Genomic DNA, 21936 nt, shown 5'->3' with positions numbered 1-21936 from the left:
TGAGACTGAATTTACTACTAATTAATTCTAAGCACATTAATCCCAAGATAAAATAAGAAATATTTCTATTATTTTTGAAATAACCTTATTGAAATTCATAAGCCATACACTCACCCAGTTAAGATGGACAAGTCAAGTTTTTAGTATACTCACAGTGTTTTGCAACCACCATTGCCACAATCAATATTAGAACATTTTCACCACCCGAAAAAGAAACCTGATACCTATTGGTAGTTATCTAATTTCCTCCAACTTTCCCCATCCTTAGGTAACCACTTTCTGACTCTATAAATTTGCCTCTTCTGAATATTTCCTATATCAGAATCCTACGATATGTGTTCTTTTGTATCTTGCTTCTTTTAAATTAATATGTTTATAAGATTCATCCATACTGTAACATGTATCAGTACTTTAGTTTTCTTATAACCAAATAATATTCCATTGTATAGACATAGCACATTTTATTTATTCATTTATCAGTTGATGGACATTTGGATTTTTCCACATTCTGACTATTATAAATAGCAATGAACATTTGTGTATGAATTTTTATATGAACAGATGTTTTCATTTCTCTTGAGTATATATCCAAGAATGGAATTACAGGGTCAGTGATACCCCTTTGTTTAAGCTTTTGAGGGACTGCTATACTGTTTTCCAAACTCTGCACTATTTTATATCTTAAACCACATTGTATGAGGGTTTCAATGTCTCTATATCCTCTCCAGTGCTTGTTATCATCTGCCTTTTTTTATAAGATTAATCCTAGTAGGTGTGAAGTGGTTTTGATTTGCATTTTCCTGACTGCTATCCAATGATTTGAATGATCTCAAATTATACTGCATACCTAGGAGGACTTACAAAGTGCCATGTTTTAGTCAGATGTTGACTTTATATCAAACATCATTTAAAATACTAAACTTGAGAAATAATGGACAATATCAAAATGCAGATAAGAAAGCAGCTGTACATGCAGGATACTTTTGATGGCTTATTCCTACTTATGATTTCTCTGTAGGCCTTCTGCTTATGGCAGTGTCTACCAAAGGTGGTAGAATGAGAGTTGACTGGGGTACTCACTCCGTGTCATTTGTTTTTTTCCAATTAGGTGGCCCCATAACAGTAGCACAAATGGTATTTCTAAATAGTTATAATGGTTCCTATCCTTCCTCATGTATCATTCTAATGAAGTACTGTAGATTGGTTTTACAAGAGATTAACTAGAATTTACAAAAAAGTCAGAAACTTCTATTATATCACTATATTCTCTTCCCTAGATGCTCCTAAACCATCTTAAATAAATGTATTTAACAGATGGTTGGCTCTCAGAGAAATCCACAGCTCTTTGGGGGGAAGAATATTTTAGTGTATTAATAACAATGGCAATTTATATAACATGAGAAACAGGTGTTATCCAGGAAAAAAATACATTTACTTGATAACTCAAAGCAAATTCAAATAGATTGCTTTGGCTTTTAGTCTTGTTTTGCCTTTTTTGTGTGTATGTGGGCACACTGTTGAGTTCTTTAAATGAATCTGCTATTTGGTCTTTAGTTACTAAGTATGACATGATTCTTGAATAAGTAATTTGTGCAAGGACATTAAAAAGTCTATTAATATTATGGTTTAGAAATTAATAACTTAAAAAAAATTTAAGCACAAAGTTTTTGGAAGTTGTGTGTTTGTTGAATAAGTAGATTTTTAGATGTGTAATTCTGTCAAAATTGCACTTCCATATGGCTATAACAATAATTCATAACTATATAAATTTCAGGATTATCCTACAGTGCTGGAGGTTCTAAATACAAGCAAGAATGATGTGGTATAATTAAGTGTATTTGTCTATGCCATCTGGAAGCCTTTTACAGTCCATTAATTACTAAGATTATTATAATATTCTCAGTTAATGGATTCTGTCAGTTTCAAGCTCTAGATTTGTTTGTGGTTGAAGGGCTGTTTGTGTGTTTGAATTAAGTGCTTGGTTATTTCAGTGATGTGTGTGGCTCTTACTAAATGCTACTTATTCATTCCTTTATATCTTATTGTATTAATAGATTGAAACTCAGGAAACTTACTGAGGTTTTTGCAATTTTGGACAAAGTACATATTGTGTGCATAATTGCACATGGTCCATAAAGCAGTACTCAACCTTTATTTAGGGCTACTGTGGGCCAAATTGTTTGTCTTCTTGGTGTAGTAGGTTTTGGGGGCAAGAGAAAATATCCCCTTAATTCAACATGTACACCTTTGTTGGAGAAAATAGAATGTGTCTGTTCATGTTCTTTGTTCATGGTTTCTAAGAGGGAACTGGTAAACCTTTGTGATTTCCTGAGAGAGAGGAGTGTCATTTATCCATGATGGGCCCTTGGACCATAGCTAAATTTATGCTAAAGAAATGACTCAGGCTGGGAAGTGGTCATGCCAGAAAGACTAACCACATGGTTAGAGGTTTGGGGCTTTGAGCCACATGATATAAGCTAGACCTCCTGACATCTGGGGAGGAGAGAGAGGCTAGAGATTGAGTTCAGTCATGTGTCCAAGGAGTCAATCAATCATGCTTACATAATGAAACGTCACTAAAAACTCTGGACACTGAGAATGAGGTGAGCTTCCTGGCTGATGAACACATTGATGTGCCAGGAGGGTGACACATCTAAATCCCACAGGTAGGGGACATGAAAGTTCTGTACTCAGGATCCTCTCAAACCTTACCTGATGTGTCTGTTTACATGACTGGTCCTGAATTGTATCTTTTATAATAAAACTGTAATCATTAACATATGGCTGTATGGGATTTTGTGTGTCATTCTACTGAATAATAAAACCTGAGGGGGTCACAGGAAACCTTGAATATGTAGTCAGTGATTAGAAGTGCAGGTGAACTGGAGATCCCAAACTTGCAGGTAACTTCTGAAGTGAGGGCAGTCTTGTTGGGACCATGACCTTAACTTGCAGAATCTGCACTAACTTTGGATGGTCAGTGTCAGAATTGCATCACAGTATTGCAACATTCCAATTTATTTATACCTAGAGCTTTCCATTTCACCCTGGAAGTTTTGCCTACAAGCCTCTAAATGGCCATATTCTAAATTTCGCAAAATGGTGTTACTTGGCAGCTAAATACTGGATCTAAACCAACCACAGACAGTGCTTTATGGAAATTATAATTTTATGGAGAGGTAACATGGCTTTGAGAAAACAAGATGAGACTTGGTTTTAAGTTAGGCATTCTCTATCACTAACAAGAATTATGACCTTGAAGATAATTGGTTATTCACTCTGGACCTGTTTCATCATCCAAAAGATAAGATATTTGACTAATAAACTTTAAAGTCTCTGGGAGTTCTTAGGTAGTAAGATTCTTTGAATTTTAATGCCTCAGTTTTCCTGTCAGCAAATTGGAGTCAATCTGACTGAATCTCATTCAACTGTGATGAGAAATAACTGAACCATTTCTACCTGTAGAAAAGGAATAGACTATTCATTCTAAATACATTACAACTCTGTTAAGATTTCCACAGAAAAATGAGAAAACAAACAAAAAGAGGTAAGGCTTCTAATAGAAGTTTTCCATAAGTATCCATCAATGAGTAAAATGTAGAGGTTTATATGGCAAGAAGCAGATATGGAAATATTATTGTATTTGATTTCTACTTGCATATAATGTTAAAATTAATATAAAATGGAAATATTCATTAAAATATGTTTGTAATAAGTGACACAATATCTGCTTACTGCTTAAATGTCTGTGTTTAATGTTTCTTCCTCTCTCTCTCTCTCTTTCTTTCTTTATTCTATTTGTTTAGTGTCCTCCACCTGACTCTTATTTTTTAGGGAAATTACTCATATCAGTGCACAAGCCAAAGTATAAGTCAGGAGGCTCAGTCACACATTAGCTCATGTGTCATTGAACATGATGGCAAAGGAGCTATGTAATTATAATGCAACAGAAGTTCACATTATAATCAAATTATAAAAGAAACATGGAATTTGGAGTCAAGCAGGGCCTGATTTGAGACCTAGCTGCCCTGTATACCAGCTATGTGACCCTAGACAGCTTACATTAACTTTAAAGAACCTGTTTTCTCTTCTGCAAAATTCCTATTTTATAGGGCTGTGTTTAGTGTTTAGCATAGTGGCTAGTATATAATAAATGATCAATAAAATGGTAACTATTCTTGAGGGAATCACGAGATCCCATTTTCCTCTTTTGACTTCAGGTTCTATATCTTTAAAATGAGCAGGTTGGACTACATAATCACTAAAGACACTTCCATCTTTAATATTATGATTCTTAATTATTTTTTTCATTGATGTTTTGTGACCACATCACCCCATCAGTATAATTTACAACACCACATTATACAATTTTAGGCTTCTATTATTTCATAAAAGGCAAATAAGTAAATTCAAATTATTTATATTGTCCCTGGTATTTTACAATAACTCTCAGAGAGTGTAGATTAGGTGTTTGAGTTTATTTTCTTACCACTATCCCCTTCCCTCATGGATGTTTAAAGTCAAGAACATTCTCTGTGGAGGTAGTTAAAACCACAGGTACATTATTTGGTGGTAGAACAATGTTAATTTTGAATAAACTATCTCAGTCTAATTAGTGTACAGAATATTTGGTCAAGAACCCCTGCCTGAAGAGGAAGGGGCATTACAGCATCTCTATGGCACACCAGTTAAATAGACACCCCAACTTCAGGACCTCCATTTAACACTGCATTAAGTAAATTGTTTATGCAAAAATTCAGTTTCTTCTCATAAATTAACTGGGGCATAACTATGGGTTTTACAAATGAATGCAAATATGAAATTTATTTAAATAGCATTTGCCTTTTTGTGATTTTGTGGATTCACCCTCAACGTTTTTGGAGATATATGTATAACATAAGTAATTCGAACTCTAGTCTATTTTGCAGATGTTGAACTTTGGATATTTTCATTCTTAATGCAGAGACAGGTCACAAAAACTGAAGGGCTGAAAAATAAGAATGGTATTTTTAAATTAACAGTCAGTTATATTACACACTGCAAAGCTTTGGGATCTAACTAGAGTTATTTGCTTTTTTAGAAACAACTGGTATTTTTTTTTCCTTTAAAATCTGTGCTTCAAGGGTGTGGAGAAAAGGGAACACTCTTGCACTGCTGGTGGGAATGTGAATTGGTTCAGCCACTATGGAGAACAGTATGGAGGTTCCTTAAAAAACTACAAATAGAACTACCATATGACCCAGCAATCCCACTACTGGGCATATACCCTGAGAAAACCAAAATTCAAAAAGAGTCATGTACCAAAATGTTCATTGCAGCTCTATTTACAATAGCCCGGAGATGGAAACAACCTAAGTGCCCGTCATCGGATGAATGGATAAAGAAGATGTGGCACATATATACAATGGAATATTACTCAGCCATAAAAAGAAACGAAATTGAGCTATTTGTAATGAGGTGGATAGACCTAGAGTCTGTCATACAGAGTGAAGTAAGTCAGAAAGAAAAAGACAAATACCGTATGCTAACACATATATATGGAATTTAAGAAAAAAATGTCATGAAGAACCTAGGGGTAAAGCAGGAATAAAGACGCAGACCTCTTAGAGAACGGACTTGAGGTTATGGGGAGGGGGAAGGGTGAGCTGTGACAGGGCGAGAGAGAGTCATGGGCATATACACACTAACAAACGCAGTAAGGTAGATAGCTAGTGGGAAGCAGCCGCATGGCACAGGGATATTGGCTCGGTGCTTTGTGACAGCCTGGAGGGGTGGGATGGGGAGGGTGGGAGGGAGGGAGACGCAACAGGGAAGACATATGGGAACATATGTTTATGTATGACTGATTCACTTTGTTATAAAGCAGAAACTAACACACCATTGTAAAGCAATTATACCCCAATAAAGATGTTAAAAAAAAAAAAAAAAAAAATCTGTGCTTCATATCGTGATTATTATGCAAGTAAAAATAAAAGTCCTTGTCCTTAAATGGTTGAGGAGAGTGACAAAGTGGAGCAAAGTCATTTATTTAAACAGTTCATTTTAGTTTAGTGTTAAAAAAATACACAATAAGCATTTCCTTTTTGCTGATGGAACTGTCAGACAAGGATGTAACTTTAAAAAGTAAGTTAAAAGGCTTTCCAAGTGTTCCAGCTCTAAATTTTTTGTGTAGAGCAATTTACAAGACTATCTTCATCTACTCGCAACAGATTTGATTGTTATGAGCTTCAAATTTTCTTTGTATTGAACTTCTGTCACATTATAATCACAAAATAAGATTTATTATAGTACAACTTTTTGGTAAGTGGAGGGCTGAGCCTGCAAAATGACTTTTGAAAGCACATTTGAAGAGTGGCAAACTTTTAGACAGATAAATTTTTTTGATATTAGTTTCTAAAAATCCTAACAAGGAAGTTTCCCTTACAGTTAATAATTCAATAGCCAATGAAAACTGTATGGGGTAAGGATGAATTGATATAACAAAATGAAAAATTTGAGGAAAATGCTGTGTATTTTGCCCTATCCCCCAAATGTTATTATTTCTAATAAAAAATGTAAAAAACGTATAACATTAGATTTATTTTTTAGGTTATGATAAATACCTTACAAATAGGCCATATTTAACATCACTTGTAACTTACTGGGTATGTATTATAAAGTCACATAGTGCAACTAATTCCAATTGATCTGCATGTATATCTATTTCCCAGGTGGAGTGTTGAACAATTTATCAACTGTCAGATTATAGAGCTTTATTTTCCTTTTTTAAAAATTCATTTATTTTCATGAATTATCTAGGATAATCGATTAGGTCCCCAGCACATATTCTTTAGGTACAGAAACAGGCTGTGAATCTTCCCAGAAGGCAGGTGGTCTCATTTCTGGATAACTTAAATCATATTTTTCTTACTGGATTTCTCATAGTCTCTGTTTCCTTAGGTGCTAACAAATCATACCAGATGTCTGTGCCTTGCCCTCACTTTTCTTTCTGGCCCTGATGTTATTAGTTAGGAAGACTTCCAACTATGTAACAAACAATGTAAATGAATGAATCAGAGGGAAAAAAAAAAATCTTCCAACATTCTCTGGTCAAAGATGTAAGGAGGGTTAATCCTGACTCCACAGCTGTTACTCGAGTGAATCTTACAAGTTATATCCAAGTAGTATCTTTATTTTAAATATTTTAATTATGCTATTCAGTAATATAGGGCTGGTGTTAAACTCGGGGGATTAAGACACAATGAGTCAAAAGTCATATAAGTCCTCATTATAAAACACAGGGAAGAGGCAAGATGAGATTCATAGGTATAAAATTGCATGCGAAATCACTAATTTCTTTATATAAATGTATGTAGGAAGAGATGAAGAAATAAGCAGCATATAATTTATCATTCAACATCCGGGAGATATACTAAAGGCAGGCTACCAAAATACAAAATGATGTATCTTGGGTGGTGTTATCCAAACCAGTAGTACTTTTACCATATATGGATTAAAAAACAGTCACATTGCTCTGTTTAATCTAGCTCATAAAAGTCATCACTGAATGAAATATCATAAAATTTCCTTTATGTTTACTGTCTGTATCCTTTTCTGTATACCTTTTCCTGTTAGTTTAAGCTTCTTGATGAAAGGCTCTGCCTGCCTTAGTCATCGCTGTATTCCCAGCTGTTGAAGCAGTACCCGGCCCACTGTAAGCACTCAGTTAATATTGGGGGCTGACTGATAGTAACTTCCTGTTATACCCTAACTCTAATGGGACACCATTGATGCTGATTTTCATTTGTGTAGCCCTTCACAAAAACTTTTCATACATTATATTTTTAAAACCTCTATCAACTATGTTCTTTCACATATACTATGGTTTTAGGAGGTTCCAGCTTTTAAGGGTTTAGTTTCTATTTTATAATGGACTAAGTGCATTACATAGGACAAACCAGATGATAACAAATCAGATGTGAAACTACAACCTAATAATTGTCATTGGTTTGATAGCTAATGCAGTATGTGATAGTATCACAAAAACAAGGTGTTAAATTCTTCTGGGAAGTTATCATCAATAGTATTTGAAAAACCAACTTTGAAGTAACATCAAGATATAGTCATATAAAAATTCTCATTTATAACTAAGTATTTTTTATGCACTATTAAGCCATTGTTTAGAACTCAAAGAATTCAGTCTAACTTAAAAACATTTTTGTTTTCTGCACAAACAAATAACTGGAAGTTAATGATAAGCGAAATGTTTAATCAAACCTATGGGGAACTATTTTTAACTCCAATGTTTAATAGAAATTCATAACAAAGCCTCATGCACTGTTGATGGAAATGTCAATTGGTGCGGCCACTATGAAAAACATCAAGGGGTTTCTGCAAAAATTTAAAAATACCACTGTACGCTCCAGAAATTCCACTGCTAGGTATTTACCTGAATAAAACAAAAACACTACTTCAGGGCTTCCCTGGTGGCACAGTGGTTAAGAATCTGCCTGCCAATGCAGGGGACACAGATTCGAGCTCTGTTCCGGGAAGCTCCCACGTGCCGTGGAGCAACTAAGCCTGTGTGCCGCAACTACTGAGCCTGTGCACCACAACTACTGAGCCTGCATGCCATAACTGCTGAGGCCCACGTGCCTAGAGCCTGTGCTCCGCAACAAGAGAAGCCACCGCAATAAGAAGGCTGTACACTGCAACAAAGAGCAGCCCCTGCTCACCACAACTAGAGAAAGCCTGCACATAGCAACGAAAACTCCACACAGCCAAAAATAAATAAATAAAAATTTTAAAAAACATTAAGAAAAAGAAATGAAGTTTAAAAAAACAAAAAAAACCACTACTTCAAAAAGATGCATGCACCCCAATGTTCGTTGCAGAATTATTTACAATAGCCAAGATGTGGAAGCAATCTAAGTATCTACCAACAGATGAATGGATAAAGAAAATGTTTTATGTATATTAGATATATATACATGTACACACACACACACAGACACAAACACAATGGAATATTACTCAGCCATAATAAAGAATGAAATCTTGTCTTTTGTGACAACATGAATGGACCTAGAGGCTATTATGCTAAATAAGTCAGATGGAGAAAGACAAATACTGTATGCTTTCATTTACATGTGAAATTTAAAAAACAAAACAAATCAACAAAAAACCAGAAATAGCCTCACAGATACAGAGAATAAACTGCTGGTTGCCAGAGGGGAGAGGGTAGGGAGGATGGGCAAAATAGGTAAAGGGAATGAAGAGGTACAAACTATCAGAGATAAAAAAAAATATGTCACAGGGATGTAATGTACAGCACAGGGAATATAGTCAATCACATTATAATAGCTTCGTATGATGTGTAATATATAAAAATATCAAATAACTATGTTGTACACCTGAAAATAATATAATATTGTAAGTCAACTACACGTCAATAAAGAAAATCAGAACCAAAAACCAAATTATGATTCCAAATTGAAAATTTTCTTTCCTATATGCTGATTCAACTGTGTATGTGTTTTGCTTGGCAGGCCAGCAGGGGCAGAGGTAGAGTAGGAGAATTTGAAAATATGAAAACAAAGCAGTTCGTCTGTGGATTTTATATGAGATACAATGTTCTGATTCCAAAATTATAAGTAATATCAAGGATCTACTATTTCATATGTTAAAAAACAATAATGTACTGTTTGTGTCACTGGTTTATGGGAGATTTACTGGCATACAATTTTACTATTCTTCTGTGCAGATACTGTCACAATGGCTGCAAAGTTAAATAATAAGCTTATAAACAATAATATTTATCTTTTCTTTTCTCCCTGAATTTATCTATTACTTTACCTTACTATGAAAAACTTTTATTAATAAAATATGCTATTATTATTAAATTATGATTTAATTAGAAGTAAATGCACAAAATTACTATTAGAAAAAGAATATTTTTATTCATTTCTTATAAAACTATTGAAAGTTTATATTTTCTATCGCTCCAAATTTAAAAATCAATCTCAGTTTGATCTTGTTTTAAAATTTATGTAATTAAAATGCATCTATTTCTTTCAAAAAAAAAGAAAAATTAATTGAACTACTCTCTACACCTTGAACATAGTGCAGAATAAAACTATAAACATGCTCTGTTAATATTTTGAGAGGCATCTAAATATTTTCAAATAGAAATCATATCTTTGTAATCTAAATTTAGAGCCTAGATAAAAAAATAAAGTCTTAGTAATTCAAGACTAGAATGTCTTGTGTTTGTATATGGACTATTTGTGCTCATATAAAGTTTTTATTAAGTTTTGTTACTCACTTTTATTTTTCTACTTCAAAATTTGGCACTTTCTTTCATATTCTATTATTTATTCCAAAACACCAAGCAGGGATGGTTTCATGGGAAGACAACTGGGTAGTTTTTTAAGCGTTATAATTGACACCTGTTAAGATTTATCTGAACTTCTATCGAAATTCATCTTCACTAATTCTTCCATGACTCACTTTATTTTGTTTTCTAATATCCTGAGGAGGGAAGGACATTAAAAAGTAATTTAGTTCAAAGGACTTATTACCCATACTGATGAGAAAGATCATTTGTGCAAAGAAAAATCTGTCCTGTATTTTTTTCTAAATCATACACTTCAGGAGATTATTTATTCACCTTTTTCAATCCAATTGCTTTTCTCCTGACTCACTGAGAAATATTTTGAGAACATGAACATTTTAATGGGGATCGTGAGTAAACAAGGGAAGAAAAGAAAGGAGCAGTCCTTTCAGATAATGGAGCACATCACTGGAAATTAGACCTGTAGGAGAAGCCGTTGAACTCTTTAAGGAAATGTTTAACTAATTACTAAAATGGGTGCCAGAAAAAGAGCAAGGCGAGGGAGAGAAAAGCTTTACGTTTATCAAAAATTTTGCTGAAGTCTGCCCCTAGGCGATTTTCTGATTTCAGGACTCAGCCCAATTCAAAACTGTTTTAAAAATGAGGAGTGAACTGTAGTATAAGAAGCTTAAAGGATTTTTCCCCTACACACCAGTAAACAAAAGTAAGTAGGTTACCTTAAGTATTTTAGACATAGTCGAACTGATTTTATCCGTAGTGGTAATAGCCTGTGTGGACTGAGGAAACTAAAAATATACAGTCAATTCCTCCTGACCTCATAAAATGTTCTAATACTTTAAATAGGCTTTAGCAATGTTTCCAGAGAAAAGGAATCTGGTTCTGCCAGTGGGTTTAATTAGCATAAAATAGTATCCACATAATATTCACCAGCTGTGTATCAGAAAATAATTTGTTTCTTTGAATTGATAAAATCAATCTTTTTTTTTCCATATTTTTGGACCAACACTTCTATTTGATTGTATTTTAATACATTGTGTCTGTTTTCCAAATAGTCATATATTCTGTACCTTTCAGGATAAACTTTATTCCTGTCATAGTAAAGAGAGAAAGAAATGAATGATGGTTGAAATTTGAGTGATAAACACTATCTGAAAGGCCTGAGTATGGGTCTAAGAGTCGTGATCCGTAGCTCAGAGCTCAACCCTAACCACACAACCATGATCAGCTCTTTGCAGGTATGTTGTAGAAGTAGTAATTCAACCACATTGATTTTCATTTAAATCACTGATTTTCGTTTAAATGTCTTGTGCATTCAAGTAAAAATTTCTGTGACATGAAAAGAATATACTTTCGATGACTGGCTTTTATAGCAGCAGGCTCTGGCCAGATAAATTGTAGTTCCTTACACTTTAGACTCTAAATAACAGACCTGTGTATCACAAGTTTCCACTGCCCGAGTCATAGGTTGTTTGCTCTTCTGAAATACTTATTTAAAGGATGAAGAGCCCTTAACTAACACAGTACTCAGTATTTATACAAACAAATATTAAGAGGAGTACAGAAAATATGTGTAGAGCTTTCTGACTGTGTTTGTTTCTGAGCCCTAAACTACTCCTAAACATTGTCTGTTACAAGTACACAAAACAGAAAGAATGAGGTAGACTTATTTCTGTGAATTTTCTTTTGAAATTGTTTTACATTTACAGAAATATTTGACAAAATATGACCTTAAATGTGGGTTCTCAATTAACTCAACGTGATGTTTGTAACATCTAATTTAAAAATCTGTAACTTTGTTTTCCAACAGAAATTACCCCAAGTGAACTCTGCATATAATCAATCAAATTCAATAATTCTGAGGAAGATCCCCTAGGCCTTGTACAATGCTCATGCATTTATTAAACACTTAAGTCACACATTTCTATATATTAGTTTGGCCAGCAGTATAGCTGTTTATCCTCTTGTACTGAATTCCTGAGAGAACAAGAATATTCTTGCTGACATCCTTTAAACTTCTGCTGCCCCACAAGGGTGCAAAGCAATGAAGCGAGAAATTGAGTTGAGGGGGTGGAGGGGACTCCTGCCAATATCAGCACACTGTTTTGTGCTAATCATCAGACATGGCGTTGGAGGATTCCGGGTCCTACCTATGCCCTTTTTATGGCTCTGTTAACCTGATGGACATGATAGATCGTGTCCATCCAAATCCACAACTGTCAATTAAAAAATAGTGGGAAGCAGCTGCATAGCACAGGGAGATCAGCTCGGTGCTTTGTGACCACCTAGAGGGGTGGGATAGGGAGGGTGGGAGGGAGGCACAAGAGGGAGGGGATATGAGGATATATGTATACATATAGCTGATTCACTTTGTTATACAACAGAAACTAACACAACATTGTAAAGCAGTTATACTGCAATAAAGATGTTAAAAAAAAAGTGGTGGGAAAAAAATTAAACATTTATTTCTATGTTGCATGTACAGCATAACAAATAAGCACTTTGACTCTTCAATAACCCAATTGGCTGAAAATCAAGTAAACATAGATGTGTTCAGAATGGAAGTATTGTCTTCCAAAACGAGCATCCTAGAATGTAAAACCAAATAAATGAATAGTAGGCAGCCTTATATATAAACACGTAAGAACACATGTACACCATTACAATGCCAAAAAACTTATTTATATTTATTTATTTTATCTAATTACTTATTTGTTCTACCAAGAAAACAGAACTATGTGATAATATTGTACATAAACTATGCTTCAATAAAAAAGAAGAAAAATAAAAAAACTATGTGATACATTCTCTGCTAGATTCTTTAAGATACAATGGTTGGTAAATTAAGATTCCCGACTTCATGGAGCTTATAATCAAATGAAGTAATAAGGCACTAAAAGTAATAAATGCTGAATACATGAAGAGTACAAACAACACTGATTGGAGTCACTGAAGAATCAAGACAATCTCCTTGATTTAAATTAACAGGGCCTATACCTTTAAAATCAGTCTGCCCCTATGAAAGGTACATAAAGGGGTATATGTATTTTACTTCTCAATAGTTTTAATTTTAAAAAAGCAAAACACCTTAGTGTATTAGTATATGAAAACAAGGTTGTCTATTTTCCCAAGTGGGAGCATCATTAAAAGCAAATAGGGAAGCCTGTTTCAAATCTCTAATCTCTTTTCTTTGCCATATTTTCAGAATGGCCTAAGATTCATCGTAGAAAGATAAGTCACTGATATAAGAAATAATTTATAGAGTGTAGACAGATGTCTTTACAATGGTTATCTTTCTGGATACATCTGTGTGTTTCTTACATTTCCAACAAAAAGGTGGCATTTGGGGCTGTAATTCTGTCATCTAATCACACGGAAACCTGTCAATTCATATTAACATCTTGATATCTTATTGCCATAAACTTATTATAAATTCTTCTAATGTAAGATGGATTTAAATTCATGGAGTTGAGCTTTTTGTTGTGTATCCATTAAATGCCTGATCCTTTGCTCCTTGTATCAACGACACTTTCAGTCAAGTAAATCGACTGTTGGCCAGAATACGAATTATAGATTAGGCCCTGAAAGGTTAACAGTTTGCTGTTTGGGATGCAATTGAAAAGCTAGAGAAAACAAAAAGAATAAATGTGAGTTAAAGTCTTTCATATTAACTTGTACACCAGGTAACTGACATGTCAAGCTCCTTATATTTAGATATTACCCCGCAGTGGTGCAATGGATTCTTATTACCATTATACAGTTCTTCTGTTGTTTAACAGAAGGTGTTAACCTTTCCATTGCTACAAAATTAAAGGTTTAACCTGGAAACCTATTTCCAGATGAAAATAAAAACCATTATCTGAGGCTATAACAAGGCTCATCAAAAGGCTGGAAATGCTCCACAGATGCTCTCAGGTGCATCAGGATATAGCATGAGGAAAATGTCACCATGATATTTTATCCGTGTTAAAAATGATTAGAGAACTATGAACTTAGTCCTAATGCAACATGTAATAGACACATTGAACGCACATCAAAGAATGTATAACATGAGGCTCCCTACCTAAAGGGTCATCAAAACCTTCTCTAGAAAGGATTATAATTTCTCAACAATTTGTAGTAATGTTCACTTGGATAATTTAAAATAATATACTAAAAGTGTAATACATCACCCTTATTTTTACTGTTATGTATTTGTGTCAAAGACAAAATTAAGTTAGGGAAAATTAACAAATTCTACTTATTCATAAATCATGGCAAGGGAACCCAACTGCTGTGAGGGTTCGGAGGTATTAAGAGAGTACATTGAGTACATTTTATAAAGTTAAAGGAAATATGTATAAAGCCTCTGGTTGTAGCAATTGTTCTAGTAAGGGGGGATTTTTAGAAGTGGAGTTTGGAGGGATTTCAAACTAGTCTTCAGGTATATTTGCACCCCTTGGTTGGATTCATGGGAGTGGTTTGGAGACATTTCAAAAGAGGAAGCCTTGTTCATTGTGGTGGAGGAGGGTTTTCTGTGGCCAGCCATTTTGTGGACCAAGTTGGGGTCAATGGGGTGCTTTATTGAGGTCAAACACTCATAATGGTTCCTATGGGGGGTGTGACTGCAATGTCAGGCAATTTCTTACTTGTTAAATTTGTTAAACTCCTTTTTTTGTTGAGTCTGCATTTCTTGAACATTCAGTGAATGATTTGAAGTTAGAAATTGATGGCCATGTCTCTCCAAACCTGTTGATGACAAGGAAAAACACCTGGCAATTAAGTCAGACACAGAATCCTTTTAAAGTATACATAAAACTGAAAAGTGTTATACATATTATGGTGATTAGAAGGAAAAGAAAAATCGTGATTTTAACATGTCTAACTCTATTTTTTATTGCTCTAAGCTGAAAAGGGTAAATGTATTTTGTCATATAAAACCACTTTGTTTCTATTCATCATTAACATAAGAAATGCCTACCATTTGAATCACTATAAGAAAAATAAAATACAATAAACTTGTTACTTACAAACAGCCCTTTCAAGGTCGCACATCCTCCTCTTTTCACCTCAGCAAGTAAAAATTGTTTTTCTAAGTAAGAAAATTAATCAGTGAATTAACATGTAGTTAATAGTAAGGCACTTTGTTAGGTGATGTGAAAAATGGGAGTGGTCCCTGCCATCTAGGTACATACAGTCTACCTAAAGACAAGACAAACAAGCACACAAAAAAATAAGAAATGCTAAAAAAAAAAAAAAAAAAAAAAGGAATGGAGTTGTGTTTATTGAGTTTTACAGCAAGTATAAATGAGTTAGGAGTCAACAGTAACCCTAAAGCATGAGTTACTGTGAGGTTGAAAGAAGCACTACTGAGTTCAAGGTGCTTGCAGGAAAGGTATAAACTGGGCTATAAACAGCCTAATGATATTGCTATGGAATGCCCTCCATAAGATTCCACTTAGTAAATGGAAATCTAAATAAAAATGTGAATAATAAATGAATTGCTGCCTGGGATAATGGCAGAATTTTAAGAGGACAGAGCAGAATGATGACGCAAGGGTTAAGAATATGACATTTTTGTTTGAGACAGATTAATCTGGTTTATATTGCATCTTTGTATGAAAACTAGTGAGATGAAGTTGGAAAACTGATTGGGGCATTACTAGGTGAGACTTTCACCAGGAGTTAAGGTTTATCTGTAGAATGATAGTGTCCCTCAGACTAGCCTCCTGTCTCTCACTACTACTCTTCCTTGCTGATCTCTTCCATTGCCCAAAGTTCAAATATTGGTTATTCTGTATGCTCGCAGGCTCACACACACATCCCTGGCTGGTAACATTCTCTTAATACTTGGATCTATATGTCAAAGTATATATTAGACAGTTCCACCTGAATGTCCTATGCATATTTCAAACCCAACATATCTAAAGTATACATATTGCATTTCCCTGTATACTTGTTTCTTCTCCTTTGTTTCCTGTTTCAGTAAATGACACCACCTGGTATTTGCTCTAGACTTTTGCTTTGTCCTCACTCTCCAACCTAATGCATTACCATATTCCCATCAATTCTATCTCCAACATATGTTTCAAATGCATTAACTTTTCTCCAATCCCTCTGCCACAAATTTAGACAAGGCTCTATTCATCTCTTGTGTTGTTGACTGTAGTAGACTCTCAGCCTCTGAATTGGTCCCTCTGCCTTAAATCTTGTCCCCTTCCTGAATTTTCTTCACACAACTAGGATGATCTCCAAGAATGCATAACTCATATCATATGCATAAATTAATTTCAGAAATATTAAATATGGAATGTAAAATTTCCACAAATAAATTAAGCTTGAATAAAGTTAAGCATAGCTGTACAGAATTCCCTCAAATAGCCAGAATGAATATAGACTTTTCACTGCCCTTTAAGCCTGCCTTCCTTCACACTTGTTCTATTTTCTTTACCTGTAATGCCTTTTTCTACCAGATTACTTGTCAAATACTCTCTTCTTCCACTGGAGTTTTTAATAATAGTAACAACATTTGAAAACACACAATAACAGCATCACCTTAAATTTTATATGTTAATTTACAATTCCCAAATGCTTCCTCAGAAATATAACCTGAATTAGTTAGAGAAGACAGCATGAGTGATGCTTATAGATGATTTCACATCTCAAAGAAATTAAGTTTCCTGTACAAGGTCACACAGCTATTAAATGGTCACTCCTCCTGTTTCCCCATCCCTCACCATGAGGTTTCTCTCTGAAGCTCTCTCATCCCAAAGCTCCTGGCATTTTGTTTCTAAACTTTTAAGGACTTCCTAACAAAAACCCCTTATATTTTAGACAGTGCTTTCCTGTCTGCAAAACAATTTTCTTATGCTAAATTCTCATTTCTCTTTTTAATACTTATTTTATGTTAAAATAGTTTTAGATTTACAGAAAAATTGCAAAGACAATATGCACCACCCCTGGTTCCATTTATTATTAATATCTTACATTAATATGGTACAGTTTTCACAATATATGAACCAGTATTGGTACATTATTATTTCAACTAAAGCTATGCTTTACTCAGGTTTCCTTACATATATATTTTTTACTTCCTTAGTTTTTAACCTCATGGCCTTTCTGGGTTCCACGAGCTGATCCAGGATACCACATGATATTTAGTCCTCATTTCTCTTTAGGCTCCTTTTAGCTGCAATAGTTTCCCAGTCTTCCCTTTATGAAGATCTTGCTGGGTTTTGTTTTGTTTTTTGCGGTACGCGGGCCTCTTACTGTTGTGGCCTCTCCCGTTGAGGAGCACAGGCTCCGGACGCGCAGGCTCAGCAGCCATGGCTCACGGGCCCAGCCACTCCGCGACATGTGGGATTTTCCCAGACCAGGGCACGAACCCGTGTCCCCTGCATCGGCAGGTGGACTCTCAACCACCGCGCCGCCAGGGAAGCCCGAAGATCTTGCTGGTTTTGAGGAATACTGATCTGGTATTTCATAGAAGATCCTTCAGTTGTAATTGTTTCTGATGTTTTCCTCATGATTATTCTTGGGTTATAGCTTTTGGAAGAAGACCACTGACATAAAGTTTCATCCTCATTCATATCATAGCAAGAGTATATACTATCAATATGACTTATTGTTGATGTTAATCTCGACCACTTGGCTGAGTTTTTGTCATTGTCAAGTCTCTGTAAAATTACTCTTTTCCCCTTGCTGCTCTGTCTTCTTCGGGTGGAAGTCACTATGCACAGCCCACACTGAAGAAGTGGGGAGTCATGTTCACCCTGCTTGAGGTCAGAGTATCTACATAAATTATTTGGAATTCCTCTGCATGGGAGATTTGTCTCTTGTCCCCCTTTGGCTTATTTATTCATTCAATCATGTATTTATATCAGTATGGACTCATGGATATTTAGTGTACACTTTGGATTATAATTCATACTATATTTTGTCTTTCAAATTGTTCCATCTTTGGCCTTGGGAACTCTTTCAGTTGGCTCTCATTTCTCTTTCATTCTTACAAGTTCTGGCAGAAACTACATCATTCTTTCCTTCCTTTAGGATACTGTTTCTTCTCCTTTATTTTGTGTAATGTATAAAAGTATAAACTACCTAACAAGTTAAAACACCTTCATCCCCTAATCTGACCTCTCCTATGTCAGTCTCCAAATACAAAGGAAACTAATATGAACTGATCCTGTGCAGCTCAGGTGTTGCATTAGTTTTTATAATATTTTTTTCATTTTTCCTCCTTTTTGTATTAGTAAATCTTTGGACTTTGGAGTATTTTATATGTTTTGTTATTCCCCATAAACTCCCTTAGTATGTAATATGCTTTTAAACCCCTGTGAACATTTATCAATGTATGAGGAAAGAGAAGTGGTGATACTGATAAAAAAAATAAGACCCATTATGAATTTTGCTGCGTTGAACTCATTTAGCGATCATATCAACCCATTCCTCAGCAAGATAGAGTAAATCACTGGGTTCTCAAAGTTTACTGTATGTCAGAATCATCTGGAAATCTTGATAAAATAAAAATAGCTGGACTCTACCTTTAGAGTTTCTGATTCTGTAGGTTTTGCATAGGCCCAAGAATTTGCATTTCCAGGTGTATTCGTTTTCCAGGGCTCTCATGAATAAACACCAGAGACTGGGTGGCTTCAACAACAGAAATTTGTTTTCTCACAATTTTGGAGACTAGAAGTCCAAGATCAAGCTGTTAGTAGGGTTAGCTTCTTGAGGCCTTTCTCCTTAGCTTGCAGATGGCCACCTTCTTGCTGTTCCCTCAGTGGTCTTTCTTCTGTGCACACAGCTGTTTGATGTCTCTCATTTCCATTTCTTATAAGGACACCAAACAGATTGGATGAAGGACCACTCTATTGGCCTCATTTTAATTTAATCACCTCTTGAAAGACTTAATCTTCAAGACAGTCACATTCTAAGGATTGTGGATTGAGGATTAAGGCTTCAATATATGAATTAGGGGGGCATATAATTCGGCCTATAACAAGATTATATGAGTTTTGAGAATTACTGGCTTAAATCATTGAGTCAAGCCAAGGATCTGCTAACAGAAACTGAAAATGATCTAGATAAGTTATGATGAAACACCAGCAAGAAGAGAGAACATGACTTTGGGACAGGAAGGCTCCTCTTTTCCAACAGTGACTCAGAATGACGGTTACACACCAGGGAGGTTGGGGGGAAAAAGCTGAATTGATGTAGGGAAAATGCTTTGTCCCTCACCCTTCATGGACTCAGAATCAATAGAAGGAGTATATCCACCTGAGGATGTTCAAAGACACAAGAAACTCTCAGCCTTCATAAGTAATTTACTAGTTCACTGCTTAATGTGTTGTTTTCTGCTTTTTTTCTGTAGATTCCTCTTTCTGTAGATCCTTCTTTCTGTAAGATTGCTCTTCAGGGTGTTTATGAGTGGAGGACACTGGCCTTTCCAGACATAATCACTATGGCATTTGAGTTGGGAGGATTATAGGTATTATGCCAACTGAGGAGTGCTTCATTCCATAGAGTTTTTCAGCATAACTGTGGCAGAGGTTTCTTCAAAGAGGTAAGCAAGTATCTCTGCCAGTTCTTAATGGGGTCAACATTGTTTTTTCAGTTCACCCCCTGAAGTTATTGGCCCTTGAGAATACCTGCCAAATGTAGGGGTCTACAATTTAGCATTCTACATGGCTTAGGGTTCAAGTTTTGTAAACTTTCGCAAATGAGCAGGGCTATACCCATTAAAAGCCAGTCTCTAGGGCACTTAGAATCAACATGCCAATATTGGAAATTCTGGATTTTGTTCTGATCTCTAACGATTTCTTTTAATTTCTCAGATGCTTTATTATACAGTTAGAGAAGATAGTTGTGTGTATGTGTGTTTATTTTCTATTACTTTATCATGGCCAAGTTTTTTGAAAGTAGTGTCTATGTTTGCTGCCCCCTCTTTATCATCTTTGATTTGATTCAATATTAAATAAGTGTGGAAGGAACCTTAGTGGTTACATATTTCAAGCTACCTGTGGTGAGAGTCAGAGATTGATGGAAAACCCAGCATCACTGAGGCCAGGGAAGAAAAGTATTCCAGAAGGAGCGATTGAAAAACTTTTACAAGTGTCAAAGAGAAATCAATGAAAACTAATTTTATTATCTTCTCTAATCTTATTTCAGACATGTACTTGTGTACATGTACATGCATGTGTGTGAGTGGATGGAAGGTGAGGAGTAATTTATCACCTAAATAGGAAACCTCAGAGGCACAGCAGACTCTTCCTTCATTTCCATGCTCAATCAATCACAGAATGTTAAAATTCAAACTTCTAATAGATTCTGAATCCAATCTGATTCTTTGCCATAATTACAATTATATCTTCAGCAATTATTACCTTATTTCAGACTTTTAGCTTTATCTCTTCGCTCAAGTGTCAGCATCATATCCTTAGTTTGCTCTTTTTTCCCACAAAGCTTAAAATATTTACTATCTGGCCCTGTAGAAAAATGTTTGCAGACATCTGCCCTAGATTAATAAAGTGGTTCCTTAAACTGTTATTTTGGCCTCCTGTTCTCTCCACTCTCAACTATGCAATTTGTTGCCTACTACCTAAACACTGGATTCCCAGCTCTCTCTGGCCCAAGACACCATCATTTCTAGCCATCCCCATTTGCAGCTGCATCTTATACTTTTCTGCTTATTCTATTAGCTTCGTAATCCCAAACAATTTGGAGTTCTGGGAATATACCATTTTCTCCCCTATTCACACTAAGTCCTCAGCCTAAAATGAGCTTCATCTTTTGTTCAACCTGAAACAGTGTTAATCATCTTTCAACAGTCATCTCAAGCATTGTGTCCTCTCTAAAGTCTTCAAAGTTTTGTAGAAAGACAGTAAAGTGAAGTGGTCGAGAATGTGGATTTAGGAACCAAAACGCCTGAGCTTCACTATTCACTCACTGTGTTACTTTGGGCAAGTAATTTAAAACATGTAGTCCACTGACTCCTTTTTCCCAAAATAAGGGTGCTCAAGAAAAGGTTAATTAAGAAGAGAGGCATTTGGTTTTAATTTGCCCTTCCTCTTTGCTGTCAAATTAAACTGAGATATAGAAAATGAAGCCACTGCATTGAGAAAACTACATGAAAAAAATAAATGTATCTATCTTTGCAAAAATACAATAAGGATTAAGATAAGAAAAAAAGAAGCACAAAAATACATAAAAAACGAAGTTTCAAAATGTGACAATCTATCAGGTAGATTCAAGTCACATCGAGAAGTCTTCAATTACAAGTGAAATATCTGTCTGAAGCTTTACTTCCTCCCGTAGATGTGTTCTCAATTTTCCATTTGAAAGTTGACCTTTCATTAACTTAAGAGCCTTGTACTATGTTTATACTGCTATCTTCTCACATCATTTCTGACTGCTTTTAGACTCAAAATTTTCACAATCAGATGATGGGTTTAGTAGACAGTTGAATTGCTTTAGCTCCGGCATCTTAACCAAACTAAATTACTAAGTATTTGTTTATAGTAAAATAAGTAAGGGATTGCTCACGAGTTGGATTCAGGTTTACAGATTATCTATCTATCTGTCTATCTATCTATCTGTCTATCTATCATCTATCTTCATCATCATTTGTG

This window comes from Globicephala melas, chromosome 4 (assembly GCF_963455315.2).
Source record: "Globicephala melas chromosome 4, mGloMel1.2, whole genome shotgun sequence".
Lineage (NCBI taxonomy): Eukaryota > Metazoa > Chordata > Mammalia > Artiodactyla > Delphinidae > Globicephala > Globicephala melas.
This window is presented reverse-complemented; position numbering follows the sequence as displayed.